Source organism: Saccostrea cucullata, unplaced genomic scaffold, assembly GCF_032062105.1.
Source record: "Saccostrea cucullata isolate Sc308-1 unplaced genomic scaffold, CSIRO_AGI_Scuc_v1 ctg127, whole genome shotgun sequence".
In the NCBI taxonomy this organism is placed as follows: Eukaryota; Metazoa; Mollusca; class Bivalvia; order Ostreida; family Ostreidae; genus Saccostrea; species Saccostrea cuccullata.
In genome coordinates this window covers 1042193-1050806 of record NW_026940370.1, presented here as the reverse complement: position 1 = coordinate 1050806, position 8614 = coordinate 1042193, and positions in this window count along the sequence as shown.

The following is an 8614-nucleotide window of genomic DNA, read 5'->3' as shown; positions in this document are numbered from 1 at the left end:
CAAAGTGGTAAGTAACTTTTCATGATTTGTTGCATTCTTTTGAAGTTTTACTAACATTGTGCCAGTTTTATACTTTCATTCAACGATCAAATCAGAGTCCATTTCCCATCTCTATACAGGCCAGCATTCTTTTGAAGTTTTACTAACATTGTGCCAGTTTTATACTTTCAGGGACTCGACCAATGGAGGAGCAGGGTTAGAGGAAGACAGATGACGAGTTTTCCCATCTCTATACAGCAGCCACATGGCCCAAAGTGGTAAGTAACTTTTCATGATTTGTTGCCTTTTGAAATCTCTATACAGCAGCCAACATGGCCCAAAGTGGTAAGTAACTTTTCTTGATTTGTTGCATTCTTTTGAAGTTTTACTAACATTGTGCTAGTTTTATAATGGACACGGAAGAGGAACAACGATGGAGGAGCAGGGTCGACCAACAGAGGAAGATGAGATGACGAGTCCATTTCCCATCTTATACAGCAGCCAACATGGCCCAAAGTGGTTTTCAATGTAACTTTTGAAGCAGGTGTGCATTTGTTGCATTCTTTTGAAGTTTTACTAACATTGTGCCAGTTTTATACTTTCAGGGACTCGGAAGAGGAACAACGATGGAGGAGCAAGGTCGACCAACAGAGGAAGACGAGATGACGAGTCCATTTCCCATCTCTATACAGCAGCCAACATGGCCCAAAGTGGTAAGTAACTTTTCGTGATTTGTTGCATTCTTTTGAAGTTTTACTAACATTGTGCCAGTTTTATACTTTCAGGGATTGGGAAGAGGAACAACGATGGAGGAGCAGGGTCGACCAACAGAGGAAGACGAGATGACGAGTCCATTTCCCATCTCTATACAGCAGCCAACATGGCCCAAAGTGGTAAGTAACTTTTCGTGATTTGTTGCATTCTTTTGAAGTTTTACTAACATTGTGCCAGTTTTATACTTTCAGAGACTCGGAAGAGGAACAACGATGGAGGAGCAGGGTCGACCAACAGAGGAAGACGAGATGACGAGTCCATTTCCCATCTCTATACAGCAGCCAACATGGCCCAAAGTGGTAAGTAACTTTTCGTGATTTGTTGCATTCTTTTGAAGTTTTACTAACATTGTGCCAGTTTTATACTTTCAGGGACTCGGAAGAGGAACAACGATGGAGGAGCAGGGTCGACCAACAGAGGAAGACGAGATGACGAGTCCATTTCCCATCTCTATACAGCAGCCAACATGGCCCAAAGTGGTAAGTAACTTTTCGTGATTTGTTGCATTCTTTTGAAGTTTTACTAACATTGTGCCAGTTTTATACTTTCAGGGACTGGGAAGAGGAACAACGATGGAGGAGCAGGGTCGACCAACAGAGGAAGACGAGATGACGAGTCCATTTCCCATCTCTATACAGCAGCCAACATGGCCCAAAGTGGTAAGTAACTTTTCATGATTTGTTGCATTCTTTTGAAGTTTTACTAACATTGTGCCAGTTTTATACTTTCAGGGACTGGGAAGAGGAACAACGATGGAGGAGCAGGGTCGACCAACAGAGGAAGACGAGATGACGAGTCCATTCCATCTCTATACAGCAGCCAACATGGCCCAAAGTGGTAAGTAACTTTTCATGATTTGTTGCATTCTTTTGAAGTTTTACTAACATTGTGCCAGTTTTATACTTTCAGGGACTCGGAAGAGGAACAACGATGGAGGAGCAGGGTCGACCAACAGAGGAAGACGAGATGACGAGTCCATTTCCCATCTCTATACAGCAGCCAACATGGCCCAAAGTGGTAAGTAACTTTTCGTGATTTGTTGCATTCTTTTGAAGTTTTACTAACATTGTGCCAGTTTTATACTTTCAGGGACTGGGAAGAGGAACAACGATGGAGGAGCAGGGTCGACCAACAGAGGAAGACGAGATGACGAGTCCATTTCCCATCTCTATACAGCAGCCAACATGGCCCAAAGTGGTAAGTAACTTTTCATGATTTGTTGCATTCTTTTGAAGTTTTACTAACATTGTGCCAGTTTTATACTTTCAGGGACTGAGGAGCAGGGTCGACCAACAGAGGAAGACGAGTGACCCATTTCCCATCTCTATACAGCAGCCAACATGGCCCAAAGTGGTAAGTAACTTTTCGTGATTTGTTGCATTCTTTTGAAGTTTTACTAACATTGTGCCAGTTTTATACTTTCAGGGACTGGGAAGAGGAACAACGATGGAGGAGCAGGGTCGACCAACAGAGGAAGACGAGATGACGAGTCCATTTCCCATCTCTATACAGCAGCCAACATGGCCCAAAGTGGTAAGTAACTTTTCGTGATTTGTTGCATTCTTTTGAAGTTTTACTAACATTGTGCCAGTTTTATACTTTCATACTTTCAGGAGACTGGGAAGAGTTGAGTTTTATACTTTCAGATCCTTTTCCCATCTCTATACAGCAGCCAACATGGCCCAAAGTGGTAAGTAACTTTTCGTGATTTGTTGCATTCTTTTGAAGTTTTACTAACATTGTGCCAGTTTTATACTTTCAGGGACTCGGAAGAGGAACAACGATGGAGGAGCAGGGTCGACCAACAGAGGAAGACGAGATGACGAGTCCATTTCCCATCTCTATACAGCAGCCAACATGGCCCAAAGTGGTAAGTAACTTTTCGTGATTTGTTGCATTCTTTTGAAGTTTTACTAACATTGTGCCAGTTTTATACTTTCAGGGACTCGGAAGAGGAACAACGATGGAGGAGCAGGGTCGACCAACAGAGGAAGACGAGATGACGAGTCCATTTCCCATCTCTATACAGCAGCCAACATGGCCCAAAGTGGTAAGTAACTTTTCGTGATTTGTTGCATTCTTTTGAAGTTTTACTAACATTGTGCCAGTTTTATACTTTCAGGGACTGGGAAGAGGAACAACGATGGAGGAGCAGGGTCGACCAACAGAGGAAGACGAGATGACGAGTCCATTTCCCATCTCTATACAGCAGCCAACATGGCCCAAAGTGGTAAGTAACTTTTCGTGATTTGTTGCATTCTTTTGAAGTTTTACTAACATTGTGCCAGTTTTATACTTTCAGGGACTGGGAAGAGGAACAACGATGGAGGAGCAGGGTCGACCAACAGAGGAAGACGAGATGACGAGTCCATTTCCCATCTCTATACAGCAGCCAACATGGCCCAAAGTGGTAAGTAACTTTTCGTGATTTGTTGCATTCTTTTGAAGTTTTACTAACATTGTGCCAGTTTTATACTTTCAGGGACTGGGAAGAGGAACAACGATGGAGGAGCAGGGTCGACCAACAGAGGAAGACGAGATGACGAGTCCATTTCCCATCTCTATACAGCAGCCAACATGGCCCAAAGTGGTAAGTAACTTTTCGTGATTTGTTGCATTCTTTTGAAGTTTTACTAACATTGTGCCAGTTTTATACTTTCAGGGACTGGGAAGAGGAACAACGATGGAGGAGCAGGGTCGACCAACAGAGGAAGACGAGATGACGAGTCCATTTCCCATCTCTATACAGCAGCCAACATGGCCCAAAGTGGTAAGTAACTTTTCGTGATTTGTTGCATTCTTTTGAAGTTTTACTAACATTGTGCCAGTTTTATACTTTCAGGGACTGGGAAGAGGAACAACGATGGAGGAGCAGGGTCGACCAACAGAGGAAGACGAGATGACGAGTCCATTTCCCATCTCTATACAGCAGCCAACATGGCCCAAAGTGGTAAGTAACTTTTCGTGATTTGTTGCATTCTTTTGAAGTTTTACTAACATTGTGCCAGTTTTATACTTTCAGGGACTGGGAAGAGGAACAACGATGGAGGAGCAGGGTCGACCAACAGAGGAAGACGAGATGACGAGTCCATTTCCCATCTCTATACAGCAGCCAACATGGCCCAAAGTGGTAAGTAACTTTTCATGATTTGTTGCATTTGTTGCATTCTTTTGAAGTTTTACTAACATTGTGCCAGTTTTATACTTTCAGGGACTGGGAAGAGGAACAACGATGGAGGAGCAGGGTCGACCAACAGAGGAAGACGAGATGACGAGTCCATTTCCCATCTCTATACAGCAGCCAACATGGCCCAAAGTGGTAAGTAACTTTTCTTGATTTGTATCATACTTTTTAAGTTATAAAAACATTTGGCAAGTGTTAAACTGGACTCGGAAGAGGAACAACGATGGAGGAGCAGGGTTGACCAACAGAGGAAGACGAGATGACGAGTCCATTTCCCATCTCTATACAGCAGCCAACATGGCCCAAAGTGGTAAGTAACTTTTCGTGATTTGTTGCATTCTTTTGAAGTTTTACTAACATTGTGCCAGTTTTATACTTTCAGGGACTCGGAAGAGGAACAACGATGGAGGAGCAGGGTCGACCAACAGAGGAAGACGAGATGACGAGTCCATTTCCCATCTCTATACAGAAGTTTTACATTCTTTTGAACATTGTGCCAGTTTTATACTTTCAGGGACTCGGAAGACAACGATGGGTCGAAGAGGAACAATGACGATTTCCCATCTCTATACAGGAGCAAGGTCGACCAACAGAGGAAGACGAGATGAGGAGCAGGGTCGACCAACAGAGGAAGACGTCCATTTCCCATCTCTATACAGCAGCCAACATGGCCCAAAGTGGTAAGTAACTTTTCGTGATTTGTTGCATTCTTTTGAAGTTTTACTAACATTGTGCCAGTTTTATACTTTCAGGGACTCGGAAGAGGAACAACGATGGAGGAGCAGGGTCGACCAACAGAGGAAGACGAGATGACGAGTCCATTTCCCATCTCTATACAGCAGCCAACATGGCCCAAAGTGGTAAGTAACTTTTCGTGATTTGTTGCATTCTTTTGAAGTTTTACTAACATTGTGCCAGTTTTATACTTTCAGGGACTCGGAAGAGGAACAACAATGGAGGAGCAGGGTCGACCAACAGAGGAAGACGAGATGACGAGTCCATTTCCCATCTCTATACAGCAGCCAACATGGCCCAAAGTGGTAAGTAACTTTTCGTGATTTGTTGCATTCTTTTGAAGTTTTACTAACATTGTGCCAGTTTTATACTTTCAGGGACTGGGAAGAGGAACAACGATGGAGGAGCAGGGTCGACCAACAGAGGAAGACGAGATGACGAGTCCATTTCCCATCTCTATACAGCAGCCAACATGGCCCAAAGTGGTAAGTAACTTTTCGTGATTTGTTGCATTCTTTTGAAGTTTTACTAACATTGTGCCAGTTTTATACTTTCAGGGACTGGGAAGAGGAACAACGATGGAGGAGCAGGGTCGACCAACAGAGGAAGACGAGATGACGAGTCCATTTCCCATCTCTATACAGCAGCCAACATGGCCCAAAGTGGTAAGTAACTTTTCGTGATTTGTTGCATTCTTTTGAAGTTTTACTAACATTGTGCCAGTTTTATACTTTCAGGGACTGGGAAGAGGAACAACGATGGAGGAGCAGGGTCGACCAACAGAGGAAGACGAGATGACGAGTCCATTTCCCATCTCTATACAGCAGCCAACATGGCCCAAAGTGGTAAGTAACTTTTCATGATTTGTTGCATTCTTTTGAAGTTTTACTAACATTGTGCCAGTTTTATACTTTCAGGGACTGGGAAGAGGAACAACGATGGAGGAGCAGGGTCGACCAACAGAGGAAGACGAGATGACGAGTCCATTTCCCATCTCTATACAGCAGCCAACATGGCCCAAAGTGGTAAGTAACTTTTCGTGATTTGTTGCATTCTTTTGAAGTTTTACTAACATTGTGCCAGTTTTATACTTTCAGGGACTGGGAAGAGGAACAACGATGGAGGAGCAGGGTCGACCAACAGAGGAAGACGAGATGACGAGTCCATTTCCCATCTCTATACAGCAGCCAACATGGCCCAAAGTGGTAAGTAACTTTTCGTGATTTGTTGCATTCTTTTGAAGTTTTACTAACATTGTGCCAGTTTTATACTTTCAGGGACTCTTTTCGTGATTTGTTGCATTCTTTTGAAGTTTTACTAACATTGTGCCAGTTTTATACTTTCAGGGACTGGGAAGAGGAACAACGATGGAGGAGCAGGGTCGACCAACAGAGGAAGACGAGATGACGAGTCCATTTCCCATCTCTATACAGCAGCCAACATGGCCCAAAGTGGTAAGTAACTTTTCGTGATTTGTTGCATTCTTTTGAAGTTTTACTAACATTGTGCCAGTTTTATACTTTCAGGGACTGGGAAGAGGAACAACGATGGAGGAGCAGGGTCGACCAACAGAGGAAGACGAGATGACGAGTCCATTTCCCATCTCTATACAGCAGCCAACATGGCCCAAAGTGGTAAGTAACTTTTCGTGATTTGTTGCATTCTTTTGAAGTTTTACTAACATTGTGCCAGTTTTATACTTTCAGGGACTCGGAAGAGGAACAACGATGGAGGAGCAGGGTCGACCAACAGAGGAAGACGAGATGACGAGTCCATTTCCCATCTCTATACAGCAGCCAACATGGCCCAAAGTGGTAAGTAACTTTTCGTGATTTGTTGCATTCTTTTGAAGTTTTACTAACATTGTGCCAGTTTTATACTTTCAGGGACTCGGAAGAGGAACAACGATGGAGGAGCAGGGTCGACCAACAGAGGAAGACGAGATGACGAGTCCATTTCCCATCTCTATACAGCAGCCAACATGGCCCAAAGTGGTAAGTAACTTTTCGTGATTTGTTGCATTCTTTTGAAGTTTTACTAACATTGTGCCAGTTTTATACTTTCAGGGACTGGGAAGAGGAACAACGATGGAGGAGCAGGGTCGACCAACAGAGGAAGACGAGATGACGAGTCCATTTCCCATCTCTATACAGCAGCCAACATGGCCCAAAGTGGTAAGTAACTTTTCGTGATTTGTTGCATTCTTTTGAAGTTTTACTAACATTGTGCCAGTTTTATACTTTCAGGGACTGGGAAGAGGAACAACGATGGAGGAGCAGGGTCGACCAACAGAGGAAGACGAGATGACGAGTCCATTTCCCATCTCTATACAGCAGCCAACATGGCCCAAAGTGGTAAGTAACTTTTCGTGATTTGTTGCATTCTTTTGAAGTTTTACTAACATTGTGCCAGTTTTATACTTTCAGGGACTGGGAAGAGGAACAACGATGGAGGAGCAGGGTCGACCAACAGAGGAAGACGAGATGACGAGTCCATTTCCCATCTCTATACAGCAGCCAACATGGCCCAAAGTGGTAAGTAACTTTTCGTGATTTGTTGCATTCTTTTGAAGTTTTACTAACATTGTGCCAGTTTTATACTTTCAGGGACTGGGAAGAGGAACAACGATGGAGGAGCAGGGTCGACCAACAGAGGAAGACGAGATGACGAGTCCATTTCCCATCTCTATACAGCAGCCAACATGGCCCAAAGTGGTAAGTAACTTTTCGTGATTTGTTGCATTCTTTTGAAGTTTTACTAACATTGTGCCAGTTTTATACTTTCAGGGACTGGGAAGAGGAACAACGATGGAGGAGCAGGGTCGACCAACAGAGGAAGACGAGATGACGAGTCCATTTCCCATCTCTATACAGCAGCCAACATGGCCCAAAGTGGTAAGTAACTTTTCGTGATTTGTTGCATTCTTTTGAAGTTTTACTAACATTGTGCCAGTTTTATACTTTCAGGGACTGGGAAGAGGAACAACGATGGAGGAGCAGGGTCGACCAACAGAGGAAGACGAGATGACGAGTCCATTTCCCATCTCTATACAGCAGCCAACATGGCCCAAAGTGGTAAGTAACTTTTCGTGATTTGTTGCATTCTTTTGAAGTTTTACTAACATTGTGCCAGTTTTATACTTTCAGGGACTCGGAAGAGGAACAACGATGGAGGAGCAGGGTCGACCAACAGAGGAAGACGAGATGACGAGTCCATTTCCCATCTCTATACAGCAGCCAACATGGCCCAAAGTGGTAAGTAACTTTTCGTGATTTGTTGCATTCTTTTGAAGTTTTACTAACATTGTGCCAGTTTTATACTTTCAGAGAACTGGGAGAAGAACAACGATGGAGGAGCAGGGTCGACCAACAGAGGAAGACGAGATGACGAGTCCATTTCCCATCTCTATACAGCAGCCAACATGGCCCAAAGTGGTAAGTAACTTTTCGTGATTTGTTGCATTCTTTTGAAGTTTTACTAACATTGTGCCAGTTTTATACTTTCAGGGACTGGGAAGAGGAACAACGATGGAGGAGCAGGGTCGACCAACAGAGGAAGACGAGATGACGAGTCCATTTCCCATCTCTATACAGCAGCCAACATGGCCCAAAGTGGTAAGTAACTTTTCGTGATTTGTTGCATTCTTTTGAAGTTTTACTAACATTGTGCCAGTTTTATACTTTCAGGGACTGGGAAGAGGAACAACGATGGAGGAGCAGGGTCGACCAACAGAGGAAGACGAGATGACGAGTCCATTTCCCATCTCTATACAGCAGCCAACATGGCCCAAAGTGGTAAGTAACTTTTCGTGATTTGTTGCATTCTTTTGAAGTTTTACTAACATTGTGCCAGTTTTATACTTTCAGGGACTGGGAAGAGGAACAACGATGGAGGAGCAGGGTCGACCAACAGAGGAAGACGAGATGACGAGTCCATTTCCCA